This window comes from Coturnix japonica, chromosome 5 (genome assembly GCF_054131305.1).
Source record: "Coturnix japonica strain WE chromosome 5, WE-NBRP24, whole genome shotgun sequence".
NCBI lineage: Eukaryota > Metazoa > Chordata > Aves > Galliformes > Phasianidae > Coturnix > Coturnix japonica.
The window spans coordinates 26,679,404-26,705,664 of NC_140667.1; the positions used below are offsets into that span (position 1 = coordinate 26,679,404).

Here is a 26,261-nt window from a genome sequence, read left to right on the forward strand (position 1 = left end):
TCAGATGTCACCTACTGGCAAGGCTGTTAGTAAAATCACTAAAATAATCATTTTCTTTTCTTTCTTTCCTTTTTTTTTTTTTTTTTTTTTTTTTTTTTTGTAATTTGCAAATGTATGTAATCGTGGTAAGAGGAATAAATCTATTTCTATTTTTTCTTATCACAGCAACAGTCTAATAGACAGCCTTTTCTCTGAAAACCTTACCTGTCCTTGTCCTGCTTAAAAAATGAACATATATCTTGGATAATCTCTGAATTCCCCACTAAAAGAGACTTTGAATCTCTCTTCATTCATTATACACGAAGTCCACAGAAATTATACTCAGTGGGGCAGCATCAGCTATTGTGAATGGCACTGCCTGCTGCTCCCTAACAGAAGGCCTTTTGGCAAAGCCAGCCAGGATAACAGTAAGATGAAAGCCAAACAGAAGAGTGGAAAGGTACAAGATCACTTCGCCTAAGAGGATCTGAATTATAAGAAAATAAACAAAGAACAAAAAAGACATGCCAGAGGAAGACAAAAAGCACAACAGCTTTTATTACTTTACCTACTCATTCACTCATCACAGCTGCGAGATTAATAGAAATCTTCCTTTTAAAAACAGAAATGAAAGCTTTGATTTCTAGTTGAAATTATGCTATATACTAAGCTAAACCATCAACAGTACCTACCTCAAAGAGATAAATCTGCATAACGTAAATGTTACAAGCTGTGAACTGTTACTACATCTCAGTCCTATTTCAGTAACTACAAGAACACTCTGGGATTTAGACACACTACAAATGAACCATATGAACAGTGTGCAAAGAGCATCCTGATATCACCATTTTTCAAATGACACTGTCCTAGAATTGGCATCACAATACCTATTCTTACAGAGCCATTGCATTACCCTATACTTCTAATTCTTGACTTCAAGGAAAAGCCTACATGTCACTAACGTTTTCCAGTTTACGGACTAACTGTGACAGTTATTACTCCTATGAGAATTAGGTTTTACTGAGCTTGGTTACATTTGAGACCTCTGAAAACTACTTATGCTCTTGTACAGACTCAAAAAAAAAAGTTTTTTCCAGGAAGATGAGAGTATTTCATACAAGTGACTGCAACAATATACTCTACCTCTCAGCAGAAGACTATTAAAGCATGCACACAAACATTTACCATCAAGGCATATAGATGAGTATGACATTGCCTAAACTTTTTTTTTTTTTTAATGTTAAAATGTTAAAACACCATACAAACTTCTCATTACATTTATTATTGCTCCTATATAGGTGAGAAAAAACAAAAAAAACAAAAAACCCTACATTTTTGAAAAACATAGGATTAGTGAATGATGAACTACTGAAACAAAATTGTTTTTTGAGCTGTTAGTAATACATAAAGGGTGTAACAATCCAGTGAGTAGTCTGAACAGATGCTGACTGATGAGAAGTGACAGCAGTTAGTGCTGTATTTCTAGGATATTGATCCTAACAAATATTATTTTAGTTCAACAGCCTAACTTCCAGCTGAGAGGCAGTATTAGCACATAATTCCTGCAGCTAATGATCAATAGTTAATCAGCAGAAGAGAAAATGAGTAGAGAAAAGGCTTGAGGCATATAGAGAAGTACCACGTATCTTGTAAAGCTGGCGCATAGTGACATACTGACATGAAACAAGAGAGGAGGATAAAAGAGGTTAGTAAAGAAGAAAAATATGCAAAAAAAAATTCTGCATTAGAGATGTAAATAGTCTCATCGTTTAAACCCATATATATGTAAACAATATATTACTATGATATTCCGCTGTTAAAATCAATTCACATTGTGTAGAAACTCTTGACAAAACTCCTTCGAACTCTTGCAAGCTTCCAGAAATTATTTAAGTCTTTTCTTTCCAAAGACTCACATATCTTCAAGCAAAAGGGTATATACACAAAACTCGCTAACTCTACAACAAAATGCAGAGTTCTTACAAGTGATTTTGAAAGCCTTGATTAGGGCAAGAGGAAGAAAAACAGGCAAAGATTTTTCTAGTTATAGCCATAACTACATTGGGACCTGATAATCCTTTTCCACAACTTTATCTACCACATACTGCCAATAACCAAGAATGTCTTTTCTGAGAGCAGATCATCATGACAAATGTGAAGGAATCAATGGGTTAAGAAGTCCAAAGCAAAAGCGGACTGACATTTTCAAATCATATTCACCGTACTCTTTTGCATTAATAAAAGCCTTACTGGTAGAACTCCAACAAAAATCAGACACCAAGTATTTCCACTTTTATATTTCAAGAATGTAAGTAGGATGAAGATTACAGGCATTCTATTAAGTTTCTGTTGTTTTTGTTGAGTTTTTCTGTTTGTTTTTTTACTTTTTCTCTTGCCAAAATAAGCTTTAACTCAAATAATTGCCTAAAATAATCACTTTGTACACACCTAATCCAAACAGCACATACTGCTGTGCTGCAGAAGTAGGGCGATAAGTATCACATTCTTTAAGCAAACAAAAAAATACTTATGACTAAGGAGCTCATCTTAGGAACAGACCACATTTTTGGCCAGTGTTCACACTAGTGTGGTATGCAGCAAACTATGCATTGCTTTCCCGATTAAATCATTAGGTAAAATAAAAGTAGATTTCTTAGCAGTATGGATTTCTCTGTAAGATCTAAACGCATCTTCAGAATCCTTTTAATTTATAAATAGGAAGAAAATAAATCAACCACTGCCAAAACTTAGTGTGAAATGATTCATGTGTACATTATTCATCTAAGAAACAAGTATATCAGTTCAACATACATTTCTTTTTACTGGTCTTCCCATTACCTCAAAGTCAAAGTGTATTTCCTTTTTCTTTAAAATCAAGAGCCAAAGCTGATCAATAAATCCATGGAATATTTGACAGAGCTCAGTGTAATCCTCAGTAGAAAAAAAAATATATAACTAAGCCCTATAAATACAATCACCTTATGGAAATCTACACACAGCATTAATAAATCTGGAATACTTGGGGGTTTTCTAATGAAGCTGTGATGGAAACTTTAGTCAGCAGCTCTGATGACCTGCACAATAACCAATATTCCTTCCATGCTCTTCCTCAAGAACGTACATAGGAATATATCACAGCTTTTTGCTACAGACTGCAGAACTATTCTGATTCATTCATCAAGCCAAAAAAACAAAAATAGAAACATGACAACCATGTATTTGATGCAAGATGGAGCAATTAATTCCAAATGTAACCTCGTCCTCTATTACTTCCAAATTGTATTTTCTTTTTTCACCCTACTAATTACAAAAGCAGAACGCACTAGAAATGAAAACAGAAAACACTGGTTTGTCTATAACCTCATACTAAATAATCTAAAGAATTTTAGGAATAAGGTACCTGTCTCCTGTTGTGAAACCAGGTATTTTGATATACTGCAGTAAATGCACATCTTTGCATAGTTACTTGTTATTTGACTGACCTGTAACTCACTTCAACAAACAAACCACCTTATCAGAACTTAATAAAAATGATACTGAAATCATATTACGGTAATGGGGGCACTGTTAAGATGCCTTACTCTTTGGTTCACCTTTTAGTGCTTCTGTACCATGACTTTGTCATTGCATATCCACTATATGTGACAGCAGACAAAAAAGTTCTTAAGTTGTAAAGTAGTTTATATACTCACAGCTATGCGGATGAAGAATTTCTTGTAAGAGGGAAAATCCAATGAAATGGAAGAATGGTATCATTAAAACACATTTTCTTCTACCTTTTGAAGACGCATATCACTTGCCACAGCTTAGTAATTGAGAAATAATTTGCTACACAGATTAAAAAGATTCAAGTAGAAGTCCTATGCACCATTAAAACTGAAAAACTCATGTGCAAAATTTAAGTGACAGACGTTGGGGCCATCATCCAAGTAATACCTGAATTAACAACAAACACTAACAGCTTTATCAACCACATTTGTACACAACATCCACAGCTCTGACAGCCAGACAGAAAAAGAAAAAAAAAAAAGATTCAACCTATACTTCCATACTTCTCTGAATTGTTTCTACAAGTCCTTACAAGCTAAGAACTTAGAATTCCATCATTTGCAAGGTCCCAGAATTGACTCTGCAAACCAACTACTTAACACGTGTTTATTATGTGGTAACAACTGCTTTGAATTTATAGCAGTTGAGCCAGTTTGAGAGCATCAACCCTAATTACCCCAAAACTTTCACCAGAAAGAGCTGGATCATCAATAGTGATCTCCTCCAGCCTGATTTCTCAGCTTCGTATGTGAATAAGAATCCCCTGCTTAGTACTGCATTGGTCTGAGTTGTTTTCCTGGTACTGCTATAAGCTTTTTAAATATCCCCATGTGCATCAAGCTTCTCTGAGAAGACAGGAAAAAAAGAAACTGATAAAGTCACAGTAGCGTTCTGTTAAATAAAATTGGTTGCCATTTACCACCCAAAGAAGCAGCAGCAGTTTGGGTAAACTACTGGACTAGGAATAAGTTGAGGCAAATTAAGTAGCCTGTACTCCACTTTACATCGTGTTTTCTTCTTTTATTTTTAATTTCTTGCACTATTTTTTTTGTAGGATTTCTTTTTCCCTTCCCAAACTGGATTCCAACAATGACAGATCAAAGACATGTGGGGGAGTTACAAAACTACGGGTTTAAGAGAGCTATGGAATTCAATTTCCATGTTAGCTGAAGGAATAAATTCCTGAAGCCAGTGGTGTTTGAGAAGAGTAAAGCAGTCTGAAAAGAAAGATGGATAAAGAAAGAACAGTGATGGTACAAATAAGACTTGCAGAATGGACGGAAACCGAACTGTCACCTCTCAGAGGTGATGTGGAAGACCAGGGAAAGGATTTACATTGTACACATTTATGTACATTGACACAGATCAACAATTTAACAAAGGAAACCAGTCAGAAGATAAGCTAATGCCACCAAAATGAAGCCTAGGAAATGTTCTCATCACAGGGTGGCTCTTCACATGCCTTTAAACGTGAGGCCACCAGCTCCTAATTGATGGAAGTGAAGGAGATCCCACCCAACACCTGCTGCAGCAATTCAGTTTAATAGCAGCCCTTTACCAGCTTTGACAATTACTCCCACACTCCCCCCATGAGAGACTAATGGTTTACTAAAAATAAAGCAGATTAGCATCTACAGTGAGCTGCCTTAGAGATGCACCATTTGACAGAAAGCGTTATTAATCAACCCTGTGGCATGCTGATGTCCAGGCTTTAATTCAGAGCATTTAATCTAGAGATTTAGATGGCTCCTAAAAATGGTGGATTGCAGGATTATTTTCTGTTTGTTCTGATAGGATGATCTACAGCCTGTATCCTAGCAAGTAAGTAGTAATAATGCTTATACTTCTGTAGTGGGGAATAATTCAGCAGCAAGTACTGAAGTTTTGGGGGCTGGAAGGACATGAAGAATTGTAATTCCCCTTGGACTATTTCAGTGCTACCAGGAATCTGATGCATTACACTAGTAACAGCACAGACCATGAAAAGTTCCCAGATGAGTAGCCCATGTTAAAATCATGTGAAAATTAAGGTCTTTCTAACAAACACCTCTTTAACAAAAGTGTGTACTTGAGAGTCCACTGTTAGTCTGCTTACCTCACATCTCCGTGTACATCTTCAGACAGCCAGCGGAAAGAAACATTAAAATAGCATAGAGGCCTACCTGCCACTAGGAGCTCCGGAGGAGGCTCTGCTGCAGTGGAGCAGAAGCTCACTACAGACTGATGCATAGTGCAAACTCACCTTCAGCTCTCCCCAGAGACCTGTTCTCCACTGCTGTGTCCAGAGACAGTGCCTGTTCCTTACCAGGACGGCAGAGCACTCTGCATCAGAGCCAATCCCACCCACCAGCAACTCTGGCACTCAACTACTGGAGTCAGCTAGTGTCAAAAATGGGACTCACAGGGCTGCAAGACCCTGAGCTGCTGCCTCTGCCAGCTCAAGCTCAGTTATGTTGCTTGTTCACTTCCCACAGATGATGTGTAGGCTAAATGAGAGATGGTGCAGCATCTCAGTCCCAAGACGTGATGTTCATCAAACAGACTGAAGTTTCTTGTGCTACAATATCCCTTCGTGATTTAATTAATAATCACTACCTGTTATAAAAACATCATTTTTCAAGCCACATTTTCTCCACTGCCTTACATTTCACCTCACAGCTAGCAAAGATTTTATCTTTCTTTCCAAATATTTTAGTTACATTTCCAATATAAATGTTTATTAAATATAAAATTATTCAAAAGTGTCCAAAACCAAGACAGTTAACATTTAACATTAATGCATCATGGAGAGAGGTTCTTTCATTACAGGAAAGCCTCAAGACAAAGGTAACATGCAGTAAGGATTATTTATTCTATATAGGTTTCAATCCCATAGCAACAATTAAGTTATAAATAAATAACTCAGTATTTATGCTAAGGCAAGAACAACCAAATAAACTGCATTTGTATGATGCTAATGTCTTCTGGCAGCAAGCTGTTTATTGATCCTTTCAGCCCTGATTAACATCACTGAGGCAGCTTCAGTTCAAACTATGCCACAAGACTACATGCGCTTCTCACATAAACTATGGGACTGAAAATTTAAAGTTGAGTTCTACGTGTGATTTTCCTCTTTAAATCCTTTCCATTAAAAGGGCAGAAGGAAAAGAAAGAAAAAAAGAAACCAGAACAATAGAAAAACAACACAATTTAAATGACCTGCAAGGCTAGCACTTATATCTCTATAAAAAGATACTGTATATGATAACTGTATAATCTCTGCTGGAACAGACTACATTTCAGCAGAGAGGAAGAAGTAATTTAAGACCAAATTGGCAAATGTCAAGCCTGTTACTACAAATTTCTTTTCAGAATTGTGTGGGGAAAAAGATATTACCAGCTTGTTCACAATAAATGTTTCCCACATGATTATTTAGCACCCATGAAAAAATCATTCATTGGTTCTAAGGGCTGTATTGATTCCAGATAATCCACCTCTGCTTCTGCCTCATGGAAATACTGCTGGTACGTGCAAAGAAATTGCCTTCACTGTATTTCATATCCACCCAAAAAGGTGTCCCCCAATTCCTGTTTTGCATAGGAAAGCAAATAACTCAGCTACACGTATAACAAAGCATTTTTGCTTAAAATCTGAATAAATGTTAGAGAAAATAAAAAAAATAAAAACAAAACAACACAATTACTGTTTAACCTCAAAGTTACTGTAACTGACCCATGAAGAGCAAATGTTCACTTGGACTCTGATGAGTGGCTTTAGACATCAAACAAGCACCGTAACAATCAGACCATCATAAAGGACTGGCATAAACAGTAACTAAGAGAAAAAGTGAGACTGCGATTCTTTAGATACAAAGTGCCAAAAAGTTGCTAGAAACACTTCTTGAGAGAAACAAAAGCCAAACAACAAACAAAAACAGAAAATCCATCCCAAACTGCTGCAGTTGCACTGGCAAATACAGTGTAACTAAAACTTTGGAGTGGGCTGTCAGCAATGAAAAACACTTGACATACAGCAGATTAATCTTCATTTTTGAAGCTGAGGATTACATGACTCAGCCTGTATTCATCATCACTAAGAAGATATCACTGCTGCTGAAATGTCAGCTCCTCAGCCTCTGCACCCCCAACTTGAAGTGTAATGGTTACTTTCTTTCATACAGAAGTAACTAAGCATTTTGGCTTAAATTCTAAATAGTTATGTCCTTTCTGGAGTTTGAAGTTAAGCCAATACAGCGCTTTCTATCCACTACAAAGTCATAGAAAGAAAAACAGATGCATTTCCTGTCATCCTATTCTACTCTGCTCAAACAAGTTGCGGACTATTTCAACTACTGTCAAGTTTGGTAAACATTTGTGCTTCCCTCACATTCAGAAGTCAGTGCCAGAGACAGAGTTCAGTACATAAACACGAATATTTGCTCATCAGCAAACACAAATTGTTCATTATTTACAATTTCTAGCATAGTACAGTAAAACACACAAGCAGACAACATATACAGGAAGTTGGAGTAAATTTAGAACTCTATTTCTGCACTTTTCTTGTACGGGTACTTTAGACCCGCAGTTCTCATTGCCGAAAAGCACACTCAGTGAGCTAAGTATGCAAGGTGCGATCTGTCACAATTTTCTGGCTACATAAAACCTAGAAGCATTTGAGATAGTTTACAACTGTACTTTTTTCAAGGACTGACAACAGACATATCTCATGTGTCCTGGCTTTTTGTTGGTTTGGTCTCAATAGAGATTTACACACCGATATGCACTACATCATGGGTTAACTTCACAATATAAAGAAACAAGGTGCTATTCCTAAGTACATCCTTGTGTTTATCAATTCAGTGTTTTAGTCCCAGAATAAGAACCATTAACAGAAATATCATATTGATTCTGTGTGACCGAGGAGGCTTTATTCTACATATAATACACTTTCAAACAAAGAAATAACAAATAAAAAAGAACCCTCAGCTTTCATTTAATGCTTACCTTGTGCCGTTATGGTAACTAAGCATCTCTGGGGGGGAAAAAAGATTAAAACAGTGCAAATCATCCTATAAGTTCAGTAGATATATACACTGGCCTCCACTGTACTTTCAAATGAATGTAGGAAAGTATTGCTCTAAGCATCACAAACCCTTGGAGATGTAGTTAAATATTTCATAACGCTGGTGAAGACACCAAAGTAATGTCAAAGTAAAATTGGATTCCTCTGCAAAAAGAGGTTGCTCAAATCAGCTGTATGATGAGACCCTTGAATTCCCAAATGCAGGTATCCTTTAAGAGACTTCCAAGGAGCATGCAGTTTCTTCAGACCCCAAAGCTAGAAATTGCCACAAGAGCTTTGCACGTCTGTCATGGGGAAAAACTACTCTCTTGCAGGATACTACAGACAGAATAGGAATGAGGCAAGAGCTCTCTTCCACCCCGTAAGTTTCTGTTTCCAAAAGATTTGGGGAAGTTTTTCTTGTAGTCCAAGCAGAAAAATCTAGCAAACAAAATACAAAGCAAAGCAAGTCCTTCTTGTAAGAATTCAGACTGAGAGTCAATGAGATTTATTTGAATCTGTGGTTGTGGAAGGGGACAAGAACTCATGGAATTAAAAATAACATCAACACAAATATTTGTTTTACATGATCCAGAATCATTCAGATTGTTTAACAGGGATGAGAGGGTCTTTTTTTCTTTTTCTATTTTATTTATTCTTATAATATTAGAAACATTAGGTTTTAAGTTTTCTATCTCTAAAGCAAGTTTCAGAAAGATTTTCATTGCACAAATATTAGTAAACATATCTGCATAGCTACACAAGAGGAAAATTGCTCAATTTCCTGCAGAGGGGAGATCAGGTTCACAGAATGGTCAATCAAACAGCAGGAACTGGAGAGAATTCCTACATCTGCTGCTGTATTGTTTCAACTCTTGGAAGTCTCTCTGGGTAAATGCAGACAACTCTTGAAGGCTTTCAAAGACTACTGTATTTTGGGGGCTGGGGAAGGGGTGGTGGAAATCACTTAAGATAATTGGGAAGAAAAAGTCACAACCCTTACAATTTTTCCAGTTATAGTCCAGGTTCAAGGAACAGTATATATTTTAAATGTACACACAAAAAGTTTGTTCTTGGAAGTCACTGGATCATCTTTGCTAGAATCTTTTTTGCATATTCGAAATCAGGTGAAATACTTAGGGGACAGCAATTAAGTGCTTACAGCAAAGACTCTCAAACAAAATTAAAAGAAGCAACGTTAACTAATTTTGCAAAAACTGTGATGTCAAATCATTAGCGTCATCTACAAAGTCCTGTAATAACTGCTTCACCGATACCAAACCAGCAACAGAATTCTTCAGTAGGGGAGGGGGAAGCTCCTTGTTTTACTATTTCCAGCACATTCCATCATTCAATCTATCCAGGGTCTTAGGATGGCTTCAAGATACTTAGAACTTGCACTATCTTTATAGTCATTCAATTATCCGACTACAGAGCCATCGCTGCAAATGCAGTCAGCCTTTTCCAAAATACTGCAACACTGTATGCTGTAGGTAAGGTATGCCACAGATAGCATACTTAAGGCAAAAAATAGGTAACATATCTAATAGTGACCCTTAAGACACTTCAGCAATTGGAACTCAGACAGAAAAATGCTAATGGCAAATACAACCTTGAAACACAAAAGTAAGAGACAACTATTAAGAGAAAGCTAATCTAAGGTCTCCCTGTACATAATACACAAAACTGCAGTACAGCCAAAGTTCACTAACATCAGCAATGTACTTCAGGGCTTCATCTTGGCTGACGGTGAGATGCATAAAAAACCCTCGGAATCTGAAAACATTTTGTATCGAGGAGTTTGTTCTTCAAGACCTCGGAAGATGTTTTCAATTAATAACTTGACATAACCGAGGGGAAGTTTCTCCTGACCATTCATGCAACCACTACAGTTTGCCCTTTGCTCTCTTCACAGCTACAACAATGAAAATGTCAACTTTGCATCTTTATGGCGGAACGTTTGACTCAAATCTTAAACAAAATGTACAAATTCCAAAGAACAGCCGTTCTGCTGTACTCACTGAGATTATAAATCCACTCCCACTCTGCATTCTTTATTTTGCAAGTGGATAACTGAAGAAAAGGACAACTCAGCAGTGGGTAATAGCAGAGGTACTGAGAGCAAGGTTTCTAAGTATTTTCAACTGGGAGGCCAAGCTTTCAGCAAAGATACTGTGTCGCTGGACCCAAAACTCAAGAACAGAAAGCATCAGACACCCTCTGTGGCTGAGGTTCGGATTACAATCAATGCATCCGCCATAAACCCAGATGTATTCTTTGACCACTGATATATGTTAACTTATTGTCAGTATTTGTGTCAAATCTTGTTAAAGTCCACAAACGAGGTAGAGTTCAGGAAAGCCTTTCAGACTTGCTTTTTTATTGGTTTTTTTTATTATTATTATTTTATTTATTTTTAATGCCAGCTGTATTTGAAATGGTGAATTAAGTATAGAACAGAGCGTTCAACTTGTCACCCACTTGTTTGGTGGTCCAGGCAATTACATACACATGAAATCACACTGAGTAGATGAAGCAATGCCTGCTGACTATTGAAGATCCAGCTCAATCTATTAGATTGTTATTTGGTAACTTCAATTTTCCCTGAAATTACTAACTGAGCCAAGCTCCCCAAAGGCACAATCTTACAATGCAATTATTTTCAAAGAACTAAACTGATTCTCAAAGCTCTGAAGAGAAAATGTCAATACGTAAAAACATGACACCAGGCAATAAAATAGCTTCTGCCCATCACTGAGATTATGACAGATTTCATCCTGACTGTTCACTATCCATCAGCGCAGTTCCATGCTACAGATCAATGTTTCATTGCTTCCCCTTCAATTCAAACCCATGAACAACCCAACTGATTTTCTCCCATAGTAGAAGAGGTAAGAGTGGTCTCCTACCAAAAAAACCCACCTGATTTCCTGTGCTGGACAAACCGCATTTAGACATACCATTAGATTTCTGTTCATGACTCACTGGAAGGTTTGTTATCTGTAATGATCAATTAAAAATATGTTTCCAAGAGCATTAACATGTCACGTATTTTAAGATCAACAAACTGATTTTCCAGATCTGTGTTCATAAAACAGTAGTTGCATAACTGACTTGCCTTCATTGGGGCAGAAACTGGGGACTCAATGATGCTTAGCGAATATCAGAAGGATGAGAAAGAAGTCCTAGAGAGAGAGAGAGGAAGTGAAATACTCTCTGATTCAGTCAAGGGAAAAGAAATTTCCTCAAATGACAAAAGAAGAATCAATGACCTTCTATAAACCTGAAGTCATTCTTCTAAATTAAGAAGGGCCAGACTCATTAATCTAGCAGTCCTGAGGCAAAAGCTTCAGTTCAACCAGAAAGTAAACAGAACTAGATGGATGCTTTAAGCCAGCATTGTGGAATGATGCTGTCATCCTGTGAGCTATCAGAAGCTATAACCACTTCTACTCTGCAAATTGGAGTGCCAAGAAGAGAAGGAGATGATGCAAAGGGAGAGTAGAAACTTCCTGTGATTCCTTTGGAGCCAGCAGTAGTTTCTCATTACTGGAATTCCAGATTAAGAAATAAACTACAAACTCTTGACACAGAAGTCCCTGAAACTTGTGACACAAAAATGAGCCAAATTGAGGCACGTAAAAAATATGCAAAATGCAGTCTCCCTCCGAGATATCAGAAGTAGTTAGTCCATATAGAAAGCACAATCTGTACTATGCTCTACATCCTTTTGTACATCTCAAAGATCCAACAGCCAGATCACATAAAATTCCTGCATCAAAAAGTTTCCTTTGGGAATATTTTTGCCTGATGCAGTTTTCAAGAGGAATTAGCAGATTCTCTGACAGCAGAAGAAAAAAAGTAACAGATTCAGTGCTAAGTGAATTATGGAGGCCCTTACAGCATGAAGTGATGATACTAAGAGTGTCTCTGCATGCTCTAGCTGAGAAGGAACCACAGGTGGCTGGTATCTTCCTTCCCATCCTCTTTCCTGTCAGTGCACTCATATATGCCCTAGGCAGCTAAGCTCAACTAACTAGTGTCAGGCCACTGCTTTCATGGTGGATCCAGGATTCCAGGTTTCAGACAGGACTCCAAAAGGTCATTTTCCATCCCTAAGTACATAGCAGCGTTCAAAGTATTGCACGCATCAACAGCTCAAAAAAAAAACCAACAAAAAATAACCACAAAAAACCCACAAACAAACAAACCCACCACAACAGAATCTTCTTTCTCAGCAATCAATTATATACAGACAACTGCAGAATCACACCATCTTTAACGTTCAGAAAAAGACAACCTGTATTTTTAAAACAATGCTCAAGTTTAGCACAGCAAGGCAGGAACAGAAACCGCTTTTAAAACAAACTGTACAAATGTTCAACAGATGTCAAATTACCAACAGTTTCCATCAACAGAATTAACTTCATTTCAAACAAAACATCTGAACACAAACTGGAAACCATACAACCTTGACCTGAAATATAACAGAGCATACTGTACACTAGCTTTTTGACTTGAAAAAAAATCTACAGACACAAACATAGCACAGAACCATCCCTTTTGGAAAACTCATCCCACTCCATCCCCAACAGCTGATAATCCAAGGCAGGCAAATGAATTCACACAGGGGTGAGTAGCTCTGCAGCCTGCAAAAGAGCTGAGAAGCAGCAAGACATGAAATGCAACAAGCAGAGTACTTCACAGAGAAGGCAATAGTAAAAGAAACACAAGATGGGTACAACAAAAGTTAGGGTAGAACTACAACCAAGTAGCTGACTTAAACCTGGTATGGTCTCTGTTCTTGCTGGCCTAGATGCTGTACAGCAGAAAGCAAAGTGAGCTGGGCAACAATCTGTTCAGCAAATACAGCAGAGCATTACTTGTATGCCAGTATGAAATACTTCATTGTCTGCAGCTGCTTTCCAGGGGTTTTCCATGCACTAAGAGTTATTCTGAAGGGTTTCTTACATATTTGAACAGTAGCAAGAAGAATCTGGAATAGAGGCACCTGCAGTTCACTTGTGGAGCACCATAGCAGCAGTGGAGAAAATTAGCTAAATCTGTTAAAGTACAGTTACTTTCAGTATGTGAAAGTGAATCTGAAAACTGTAACAGCCATTTAATGAAGAAAGCTCATTTGATATCACTGGATATCAAAAAACTGAGGTCAAAGAAAGCAGACACACCGCTTCGTAACAAAACTTAAACAAAAGCTGGCAGCTTTGAAGCAGCATAGCATAAATATAAGTTCCATAGAACAAAATGAGAAAAGAGAAGATTTCATAAAGGACTTTTTTGAAAGTTTTTAGCTCCATACAGAAATCATGTACATACGCAGCCCTCAGGACAATAAGCTCTTTTGTGACATTTTAACAATACCATGTTAAAGAAAAAAACAAAACACTCCATAGCAAGATAGAAGAAATTACGTGCTAGATCAAAAGAAGTGGATGGAGTTATTGATTGCAAGCACTGCTTTTCTTTTAATATTACAGTGCAATTCCAAAATACACTCAGATTGAACTATTCTGAAGAGTGCACAACAAATATCTTATTATTTTAGCCCAAGATGCCTCAAAATGCACCTAACTCCACCTTCCCTACTGCCATGAATATGTTTCACACAATTAGGGTGTGAAGTGTAGGGAAAGCAGCAGCTGGAGGCTAGGAGACAGCTGAGCATCTAGTGGAATTGATCCCCATTACACTGTGATACTGCATGTGCATTCATTAATACATGCTACCCACTTCATAGAAGGGTGTTTTGTTTGTTTGAATCTATGGTTTCAAACACTGAAAGCCTGTGGATGAAACATGCTGTATCTTTGAAAAAGACCTGAAACGCTCTCAGCAACTTCAAGACAAACTTAAATGTGGGCCTTTTCTACAAAAACACTTTCACCAGAGCAACCCACAGGGATAACAGTGAGCAATCATTACCACAGCATGACACTGAGCTAAAAGCAGAAGATGAAAACATCATTTTTCTACAGAGAAGCAATAGTCTCAGTCACTTTTTCAAAGTTTCACTGAAGGAACAGATCTTAATGCCTCTCTTCAAGTACAGAAAGGAATAGGTGCAGAAACATGGAAATGTATTTGCCACTGTCTCTTCATTTAAACAGCTGAAGGACACTGTACTGAATGGAGGACCGACGGTAAACAGTATGTTCATGATAGCTAAACAGCCAAGGTAAAAAAAACTTGGAAAATAAAACTGCTTTTTGTTCTGTATTATTTTGTTGAAAGCCTTGATTCAGAGAATTAGTTAACATTCAATGAAATGCTTCCCTAATTCTGCCATAAATATAAGAAAGAAAAAAGAGAGATATATACATGACGTGCCTGTTGTATACCGTAAAGCAGTTAAAATTAGCCCTTGCAGGTCAAGCAGCTGTAAGAAGTCAGAAGCATCAGATTAACTTCTCAGGAAGCAGACTGCTTGAATGAGCAGCAAAAGGCTCCCTGAGCCCCACCAGGTCCTGATCTGCATACAGTCACCTTCCAGATTTGGCATCACTAACAAATTCCCTTTGGTCTCCTTGAACTGTTGAACACTGTGCTATTAGCGCACTTTTGGTTTATCCTCAACATCACTCCATTAGGAAATTGTTTAGCAGCTTTCAGCCACAGCATTTTTACTTAAATCTGTCAGAGCCAGCATTAGTTAGAAAATACGTTTTATTAATGAGATCTCTTAACAACCCATTAAAAGAGAGATGGGTTTTAAAGCTGTATAAAATGTTTACAGAGACTCTTGTTAAAAGCACAGAATGTGCATTTCATCTAGCCTTTTAAAGAAAGCAAATATTATTTATTATACATTAAGCAGTACTGTGCCCTGAGGTTTCTGTTCAGAGCTCTGCCATGTAAATGTGAGTGATAAAACGGCTACAAGTTGTCAGCCCAGGCAGAAGCAGCAGCTGGGGAAACGCTTCAGCCTCTCAGGGGCTCAGCACAGTACCGTGCTTCTGTTGTTCCTGCTTACAGAGGACAGCTCCCACGAGGATGGCATTTAATTAGTTCCAAAGGCTTCTGCAAGGTTCTCATTTCACAAACGGAATGATAATTCAAACACACAGGTAATGCTATGCATGGAGTGCCATAAAGGTGACTCCCTAACAGCACAGTAATGAATAGCCTCAAGGAGGCTGGCAAGGAGAAAAGGCAGGTGTAGATGTCTCACTGCAGTCACTCCACCTTTAAGATCTCCACGGGAAAAATGTCCCTTAATTAAGAAAGCAATGCTGTTTCACCAGTACTTTTATATACATTTAGCCCACATCGCTGCATATTCTTGTTGTGCTATGGCATCCTATTACTTATAACATGTTCTTCTACTGAAAGGTAAATTTCTTCTCATCACTCATTGCTATTTTCTTTTCAAAGTTAATGTCTAGTAAAAGTCAGCCTCAAAGACCTTACTGTAAGCAGGGAAGCTTATGAAGCACCCCAGCTAAGGATTTCTGTTTCCCAGTGAGTTGTGTGTGTGAACAGGAATCCAACAATCGATTTGCTGTCCTTTCAAAGAGGACTTTTGCAAGAGATAAGGAGGATTTCAGTGATAGAGTGATCACTACATGCAAGACTGCCCAAACGCCACTCAATGGGGACAAAGGAGAGAAAAAAAGAAAAGAAAAAAAAAGGAAAAACAAAGCGCCTACTTTTCCTTCAAATCCATTCGGAGACAAAAAGAAAAATGATATTTACTCCCATTGGGTAATTTTTAAAGTTGTATCTTCAAAGGCTCTGCAAAATAAACAAAGCTTGACCAACTCAGAACAGTTCTGGGTGTCGCAGTGCCTGGCTGTGTGGCACTGCCAGCAATCCTGCCTCACTGAGCCAAGCTCCTGCAGAGAAGGGCAGACGGACTGGTCTGGCTTTAAAGAATGCATTTAATGGATAACTTCATTAAGACAAACCGAAGCTGACTCCTGATCCAACACCACGCTGGCAGCAGCTGATGAGGAGGAAGAGAAAATGAACAGAAGTGTCCAATGCAGAACAAGGGCTGCAGCATGGCTCCAGGGTGCCGTGTAAACTGCAGCATGCAGTTAGCTGGAAGCTGTTTAGACAACTTTCATATAAATCCTAAATTAATTCCTTAGATGGCCACTTCTTCCTGCAGAATCTCTAGCAAGTTCAGAATACTGATTTCTAAAGCAAAAAAAAAAAAATTATTTTTTTCTTCAAAATTATGATTAGTATTTTCATTGCTAAATCTAATGCAGACAGTAGCTCTTTTGACTTTACATTGAAGCGCACACTGCAGTGAAGACCCTACCTTCGACAAGATCCATGTGCTTTGAGATGTACTACTCATTAGTCTTCAAGGATAAAATTACTAAAAAAACCCTGTATTTAAGAAGGGCCATTCCCATGGACTTAGATAAAACTAAATGCTTACAGTAGCAAAACTGTATTTCTAAAGAAACTCAATGACAGTTTTATATGGGAGACAACTGAAGAGACGACTCCTCAGCACTGTAAAAACTTCATAAATCTTTCAGAATAAAACTAATTCAAAAATCAACTATTTTCTATCAAAGAAGTTTTAAACACAAAGTGTACATTCACCAACTGTGTCTCGCCTAAACCATTTTGTTTTAAGCATGTTCTGTTACACACACGAGGGAGTGGAAAAGTTAACATGCTCATATTCATGTAGCTGGCCACAAGTATTCCGCAGCTTTCTGTTCTGAATGGCAGCCAGCAAATCTATCCTGACAGATGAGCATTTTATTTTCCTTTTGGAATTCCTCTCATCTTTGAGGTTTCACTGGAACCTTGCTTATTGAATAATCTTCACTTTTCTGCCTTCAGGGAAGGCCTGAAAGAAGCCGGCATAGCTGAAGTGCTGACTGAGGCACGAGAGCTCGTTGTGCCCCAGGTAACCCAGGTGCCAACACCAACAGAAAAGAAAGATATTCTTCTCTACTTGGCTCCTGTATTATTTTCTCTACTTTCACCCTTCGTACATACCCAAAGTCAAAATCAACTCATTTATGAGCATAAATAGGAAGCACAGATGTGAGAAAAAAAAAAAAAAAAGTTCTCTACTGTTGACTCATGACAGCATTTGCAGTTTCCACTTATCAATCCTTCTTAATTTTCAGTGGTTCAGACAGACTGTCCCAGATTGTTTGCTACATGCCCTACCAGCCTGCTAGCCACACCTGAGATGCAGAAATAATACAAGAGTGATGAAGATGCTGATCAGCCTACCTAGGGACAACATGAGTAAAGAAGCGAAGACATGATTCAAATTGACAGATGAAATAGAAATAAAGCCAGGAGAACCATAACACATCTACAGCAATGCCAAATCTTAAGACTATATATAACATACAGCACAAAGCACATACTTTGCAGTACGTAAGCACAGATGCTACTCAGTCTCTCCTTGTGCTGGAAAGTCTGCTGCAGAATCAAATCTTAGCAACACTGTGCTAAAATATTCTAGAACACAAGGAGTGTCAAGGCAGCACAAAGAAGTCCATCTCTTTATTATTATTAATTTGCACATTTTCTCACAAAACATGGCACATTTGTGTATATATAGCAAAATTAGTCCACTCTTCTGGCTTCACAGGACTTATTGTAGCTACCCAGAGCTCCAAAGCATAAGCCAGCATTTGAGTAGGTTTTATCACATTGTGCCTTATCTCTTGCTTGCAAAAATGTTGGATGCTACACACATGCTGTAGTCAAGTGAAAATTTCCATTTTGCTCAAGAAGTTGACTTAAACACTTTGTATAATCTTAAGTAGCTTCTAGCATCCCAGACACAGTACATTCCTGGACCGTTCTGTCTGTAATACCTACCCATTCAACACTCTCGAGCCAAACACTATTTCAAGCATTATACACTTCCAGCATTTTTCAACCATCTCAATTTTTTATTTTATTTTGTGTAATATTTTAGGGGCTTTTAATTCTGAGTAAAGAGTTTTCCCAGAGTAAAGAGTTTTTCCAGATGTTAGGATAAATACCATCTATTTTATCTTTGGCGCTTAGTCTTCTCTCCAAGCAGTTAAAAATGAGAAGAATGCTGTTAATCAAACTAAAACAGCTCTCAATTAAATGCTAATCATTACCACTGGTGAAAAAGTATTTCAGCTATATAGGATCTAAACTCTACCCTTCATATTGCAAATCTTCCCTGCCGCTGCATTTTGTGGTTTGACATGCAATTTAAAATTCCTCTTTCCGTGACTTCTCAGTTTCTCAGTAATATCTCCCATCTCCTTGGAAACCTGAGCACAACATAACTGAGGCTGCTGGCTCTAAATCTTATAAGCAGGTAAGAAAAAGAAGTGCATTCTCTCACTAGTCAGGAACAGGTTCAACACCTCATTTTCCAATTAATGTGTCCAACATCAACCTGCGCCTCCTCCACATCATTTTCTTATTTCCCTTCACATCCATTCCCTCAAAAACTATGTATTCCTTCAGCTACTAACTTACACTCACCTTTAAGTTTATAGAGTTTTCTAAGAATCTATATAGAAAAATGTAAGTGATATAAGGAAGGTGGTACTTAACAAACAGTGCTCTACAGAGAAAAAGGCCCCATTAAAAAAAAGAAAAAGTCAAGAACAAAGACAGCTAAAGATCCCTTTTGCTCAGGAATTTAACATTACAGTATTTACATCAACTGGTTTATATATCAATTGTTCTTAATTTTATTTCAGATCAGCATAGGATACAAAACAATAAACAAAAAAAGCCGAGCACGTTAAGTTTTTTCTGTTGGTGCTACTTACCAGCAAACAACATTTGCTCCCCAGTTCACAATTCTTTAAACATCACTCACATTGCAGTAGGAAACTGCTGCATCTCAATATGGATTTAGAACTGCCAAAAGAAACACATGCACACCCCCAGCCACGAAAAGGAACTCTCCCCTCCTTTTAGTTTAGTGCCATGCTCTCTTAAAGCAGCCTTGAAAACATGCACCTTAAGAACCCTTCACACTTTGCTGTAGTAGATTCAGACACCTCCCTTACAAGGCCATCCTCACTACTACAACACCATGTATCTTCCTTAAATGAAAGCTAAAATACTAACAGCACTCTTCCTATGAATTACGCACACCTTCAGCAGCATAAGAAGAAGAGTTTTCTCCTATAGGCAAGAACAGTGTTTTCTCAACTGAAGCTTGGTGGGAAATTTGAATCATCCAGTTACTGCAGCTCAGCTGAAAGCTTTTCAGAGACAGGAACCAAGAACAAGAAGAGGCACAGAAGTTTCAACATGCAGGGCGAAAGCAGCAAGAATAAAGTTATTTTCCCAAGAAATGGCACAGGAAAGGTAGATGGAGAGTTACCTTCCCAGAATACTGTCAGAGTCAGAGAAGGCGCTCAGCTAAATTGGAAGTTGACAAGTTCACTATTAAACAAAGAGTTTCTTCTTCATATGTTAACCCAGGGAACTCACTGCTGAGGGATACGGGACTGCAAAGCTGAAAGCTTGCTAACATTAAAGGAGAGCACAAAAGATAAAACACCATCGCAGTAGAAAATATTTAAAAATAAAGACCTGGAAAAGATACAAGTGTCTTTGAGCTTTACAACAGAAGCTGAGCTAACAGGATCCCAGAGAGAGATTCCCTGGAGTATATTGTTATCATAACAGCCTATTGTAGGTTCTTGTGCACAGTCATCCCAAGCATCTGCTACAAGTCCTAACTGAAGAACAGATGGTCTGACCCAAAACAGTGATTCCTATGACCCTATATTTATCAGCAGGTGAGAAAAATAAGTTTAGAGGTCTCAAGCAAGCAAAGCAAGATTAACAAAATCAGAGAGCTAAATAGGTTTCAAGGCCATCTGGTATTCATGACTTAGGGGAAATAATATTCCTAAAGATTTTGCATGATGCATTTTCCCTAGTCTCTCTACTGAGAAAAGAGCCCTCTATAAACTTCACCAAATGCAAAGATGACTTAGCTCCAGAAGCATAAATGTTATGGAACTAGTAAACGCATCTCTGTTTTATGTAGAGATGGTGGAACACAGCTATTCCAGCTGTACAATGAAATTTATAGAAGCAGAAGAAATCAGCATGTCTAGATAAATGTTAGAGGCAATTTTCAGTATGATTTGAAGAGATTACCATACTGGTAAAACCAACGAAAACAACATAGATGGGAAAAGGAAATTAAAAGCATGTGAAGATTCCTCCAAACAAGCCATCTCACTTTTGAATAAACAATTCCTCTACTCCCATCCCCATCCAAGTTTTCCTAAGCAAGTCAGACTTCCACAGTCACAGCTGCTACCTTTCCTTTCCAAATAAATTACATCAATTAACCATACACCAGTTCTGACCAGGTTGGATAAAACTCTAAATACATCAGAGGTGATATATTCCTAAAATTTAATGAGAATTTGGCAGTTTGATAGGAAAAAGACTAAACTAGCGTCAACACAAAAGAAAAAGTTGCAGCACAAGACCTTTATGGTTTGGCCTACTGCTTTGAAACAATTTCGCTATGCATGTTTTGTTGCTTTTTGTTGTTGTTTGTAAGAGTATAATCAATGGCAAAGCAAGCAACCTTCATTTAATACCAGGTAAGAGAACAACTCCAAGAAGTTATCAGAGAGCAGACAAAGCTGAAGCCCACATAGCTAAGGAGGTCTCCCATCAGTTTATTCCTGTTCCTGCCATCACATACCCATGAACCACACAATGGGATGGGCTGGCTGAGCTGAACTGTTAGAAGTACATAAGGAAAGGGAAAAACAGGACTTTTTAGCTGGATTCATTCTCTCAATCTGTCTTTGTGTGTATGGACTGTATGAACATTTATGACAGTGAAGGAAGCAGGAACAGACAAGTAGGAAGTTCTTTCAGTATCTGCCAGGGATTAAGAGCCTTCTGCTCTCAAGCAGACAGTTGATAAGAAACAGAAGGTCTATAAAATCATGGAAAACAGGGAAAAGATAAAGGAAATCATCATTTGCTTTTTCTTTGAACGCTACAGTTGGGCAGCAAATAATAGATACCGTTTTCAAATCAGTGACAGTATCTGTACCAGCCAGAGAGTATTACTAGACTATAGAAACATCACTTCATGAATCAAAGAAAATCACCATCTACTAAAGCATATTATGTAAATATGTTTCCAGTGATTCTATAGTCTGCTGAAAGTTGTGATTGAACAAGGTGGCAAAGACAATTACTGTACACTTCCCTTGCTCTCATGCTCTTCTCTAAGCATCTGATGCTGAATATGCATAATGCCCTAAAGAAGGTTATTAAGGTAAATGGATTCACAGCCTGACCCATCACGTTTGTTCTTATGCTCTTCCTAACCAGCTACGTTATACTAAGTTACCTGAACTAAAAAGCAATCACTGGTGTTTTAGAAATGTTTATATTCAGAGCATTATAGGGGAACCCCCATAGAATTCAAATCACATGAAAGAATACACCAAGTATTTTATCAAAAACATCACCACATATTGGTATTTATTTCTACTTGGTTAAAAAGTTTAAGGAAAGAATTGCTGCAACAATATTCTGTACTAGAAGAAAAAGATCAAGGATATAAAGGCTTCGTTAAATTAAAACCCTTTCTTGAACTGATTTTTTGCCATTAACAAATGTAAAACACTGACTTCACCTAAAATGAAGTGAAAAATCTGAAAGAGGCCTCCCACTGTAAAGATAGCTTTCCCTCCCTCCCTTCCCATACCGACGTGGAAAAAATGGACTTGTGATGTGTTGACTCACTCTGCACCACCACTCAGATATCTTTCCTCAGTGACAGCACACTTTGTATCACATTTTATCCTCACGTGTGAGGTAAGAGAACATTCTGTTTAGGTATAGCTTTTGCCTGTGTATTTTAAGCACAGGTCAAAAAAAAGTGTAGGTATACTGTAAAAAGCTGCATTCCCAAATCTGATTATAGATGAAGAATACAGCTTAAAATACATTAATCCCCAAGAAACAATCTTTTTTTTTTTTTTTAGGAGAATTCCTTCTTCAGGTGCTTCCTACTTCAAGATTTTTTTCAAATCCTACTGGTAAGACAGCACTTCTGATAATACAGCACCTATACAGAAAGTTTCTCAGTTGAGAAACAACAAAAATCAAACCACAACATTAACTTTTAACATGTACGCATTAGAAGAGCTACAGTAATACCTTAAGAAACATCTGAAAAGCTCTGGCAGCCAGTAGATCTTCATAAAGCAAAGAAAATGTTTTACATTGATAAAAGAAAGAAAGATGCCCACAGATCAACAGTATTTGTAATAGCCAATTACGCTTGAAGTTATGTTGAGCCTGACAGTCACTATGCTGAAGCTGTAGTTACTTTCTCTGACAACTTCAAATGCTGCTCCTAAGAATCATCTGCACCCAGAGTGTAAGTATTCTTACTGAGCCCTGCTTTGAGGGACTGGTAGCACTACTGTACTCAACTCCTCTAAATGATACATACCTCTGTAACCATTGAAAATTCAGGGGCAGGTAAAGTAGATCCACTCCACAATTTTGAACCATTTCAAAAGAGAATTGGAGGCAGACTGAGGGGAATATATGCATATATATATATATATATATATATATATATATATATATATATATACACACACACACACACACATATATAGCCAGCATAAACTCCTCAGCCCTGTTTCTCACTGGCAGTTGTTTCAGAAGGGTATTCATATATTCCTGGTTACAGTAACTTGTAACCAACTGGCTACAGTACCTTGCAAATTCCTAGACCTATGAGAACATCCCCAATAATGCATATCTGTTTGTGTATTCTTAAACAGAGCAATTTTAAGTATCCTCAAGATATATTTGATGTATCAGCTAACAGTAACTTAGAAGCAGAATTACCATTATTTACAGACTCATATTGGTATTTAACATAAAAAAAAAACAATCCTGTATCTTCATACACAAAGCAGCTTCCATTCACAAATGCATTACCTTAGCAAAAAGGAAAATCATTACTTGACACAATTAAAGATTCACAAAGCCATATTTACTCAGTTCATGAAAAACTCTCTTAGTGGCTAAATTAAAAATGCGATGCCTCTCTTCCCAGAAAAATTCTGGGATGAGGCCAGTAAATAGAACCAGCTCATAACAAACCATACGCCTTCCTTCAAGACAATTTTTCAAGGAGCTCTCATACAACACCCCTGGCCTCATCAAATCATACAGGAGCATCTAAGGGCAACTTTGTCAAATTCACCACAGAGATGTACATGGCTGGGGAGGGAGGGATAGCATGCACAACCTCAAACAACTCTGGCAGCCATGACACCATGAGTGCACACAGTGTGAGTTCTGCACAGCGTGACACAACAGCATAGGCAAGGAAGGATGTTTGTAACTGAAGTCAGTCAGGGTAACCTCAGTTATGAAGAGTTGGGGAAGGAACTGTCATGATGTCTAGTCTGGGGATCACTGGGAAGATGATTCTACATTGACCTCTAAGTTTTCTGTTTGTTACTTGTTTTCTTCAACATTTTATAAGACATTTGATTATTCCTCTTCCACTGCTCAATTGCATTGTTATTGAAAATACTTCAGTTCACAGATGACAGACAGGCTTTACATTCCACTGGTGGTTCCCAGGCCAGAAGCTGAGAACAGACACACACTGGTAAATCCTAAGAAAGCAAGAGATTTGAGTGATTTCCTTTAAAAAAAAAACAACAAAAACTTTAGAGGCCATCCATCAAATTGACAAGCTGTTGGCTGCCCTTGCTTCTCTTTGAATTGGTACAGCTAGGTTCTCTGCTGACTCATCAAATAATTTGCTTACTTTCTTATATTTCCAGCTATGTTAAACTGAATGGCGACAGCACAGGCTCCTAGCCTCATTATTCCATATTTTGCACTGCGTATGGCTCTTTCTCCAGTAACTGGCCTACTCATGTGATATCATCACATTCCTAAGAGTCTGAAATTCTAAAAATAAATCCAGTGGCCTTTTTTTTTGTTTTGTTTTTTTTTTTGAAAGCTAACGGTGGATAATCAGATGAAATTGCTGGAAAGCCTATTAAATTCATGACAACAAAATGCAGTTGTGGTACCAGTAAGGAATACTTACATAAAGCAGCTATTGAGCTCCAATTTTTTGCTTGATTCACTGACATCAAATCACAAAGGCTAAAGCCCCCATAGGTCAAGTTCCTTTTCACAAATTTCTTCTTACAGTTTTATACCTAAAACAGCACTTAGATGTTCTAACTTATGAAATCATTTTAACTATGAGCAATCAGACCAATAAGCAAGACTCTTTTTTTTTTTTTCTAATCATTAATGACAAATATGAGATAGTAGAGGAGCAGGTTGTTATACTTCTTTTCCTTCTTGGAGGGGGGATTAAAGTCAATTGTGATATACGATCCAATAATCTCATTATTTGCTGTTTTTAGCATTAAAAAGCTCACATACTAAACCATCCATACATGCCATTACTTCAGTATACCAAAAAACCCTGATAATTTTAAAATTCCAGTTCTGTAAGAATTAATAGATAGCATTCACAACTGCTACTTTTTGGTAGTACTATTGCAACTACTGAATTCCTACACTTGCATTCATAACCACAGCACTGTTCCCTCTCAGGAGAGAACAGTCAGTACAGGCAGTCCATTTGTTTTCCCAGTTTGAGTCCTCTGCTAACTGACTGATCACCACAGCAGTTCCAAAGCTTCCTTCCCTTGAAACTGCCTCCCTGCTACCCCCCTCATGCAGGGGATGGGGAACCGTGGGACTGTTTCTGGCTTGCTCCAAGCAGCTGTCACCCAGGCCATGCAGCCCCCCCCCCCCGTGACTTCATGAGCCAAACAGCCTTCCATAACTCTGCCTTTTCCATCCCAATCCCCGCAACTCCCAGAGTAGCTGTTGTTCATGTTATGCCTAAAACCAACCCCCTGTTTCCAAATGTTGGCCCTACTTGTCTCCTGCTGCATCCTGCAGATGCATTTCTCTGGCTTCCAGAAAGGAGAAATCTAAGGGCTCCAGAGAAAGGAAATTCATTCTTCTCCCTGCTCCTGCTCCATTCTTCCAATTTTCCAGATCCTCACTTACTTCCTTGCATTACAAATACATTCAGCTTCCAAAATATTAGAAAACTACCTCCTAACAAAAACCAAAAGAGCCTCTTCTTGCTGATGCATCACATCAGCTTAGGCTCATGTAAGTGCCAAAGAGAGAAGGAGCAGGAGTAAGAAACCCATCTTTCACAGCACTGTTTAGCTTTAGCATAAAGCTACCAGCTGTAATTCACATTCAGAGGCTTCCAACAAAGTTCATTATTATCCTAAAGACTTTAGGGATGTGCATACACATTTCAAGTTCGAAGAAAAAATGCCAAATACAACACATGTATATAAAAAAAGCTCATGGCTCAACTAAACAAAGAGCATAAATATCCGTATTTCTGAAGAGACAAATGCACTACTCGTCAGCAAGTTTAGTAGGTTCTTACTTCTGCAATTTGATCATAATTAAGGGTATAAATGAAAATCAAGATCTCACAGGGTACCCATCTTCAAGCACCCAGATGTGTGAGCAGGTTTGATGGCTGCACTACCATGACTAAACTGCCAAACCAAGCTAAGTAAGCAGATCAAGGCCCACCCCCTCTTCCTCCTGTTCAAAAGTGCTAAACCAAAAAATATAAATCAATTCCTCAATGATCCCA

General features: G+C 37.9%; 1 protein-coding gene across 15 annotated transcripts in view; it reads right to left on the reverse strand.

The window, feature by feature from the left end:
* Positions 1 to 26,261, reverse strand: part of SIPA1L1 (signal induced proliferation associated 1 like 1) — a 179,598-nt gene that overhangs the window by 78,940 nt on the left and 74,397 nt on the right. The window lies entirely within an intron of this gene.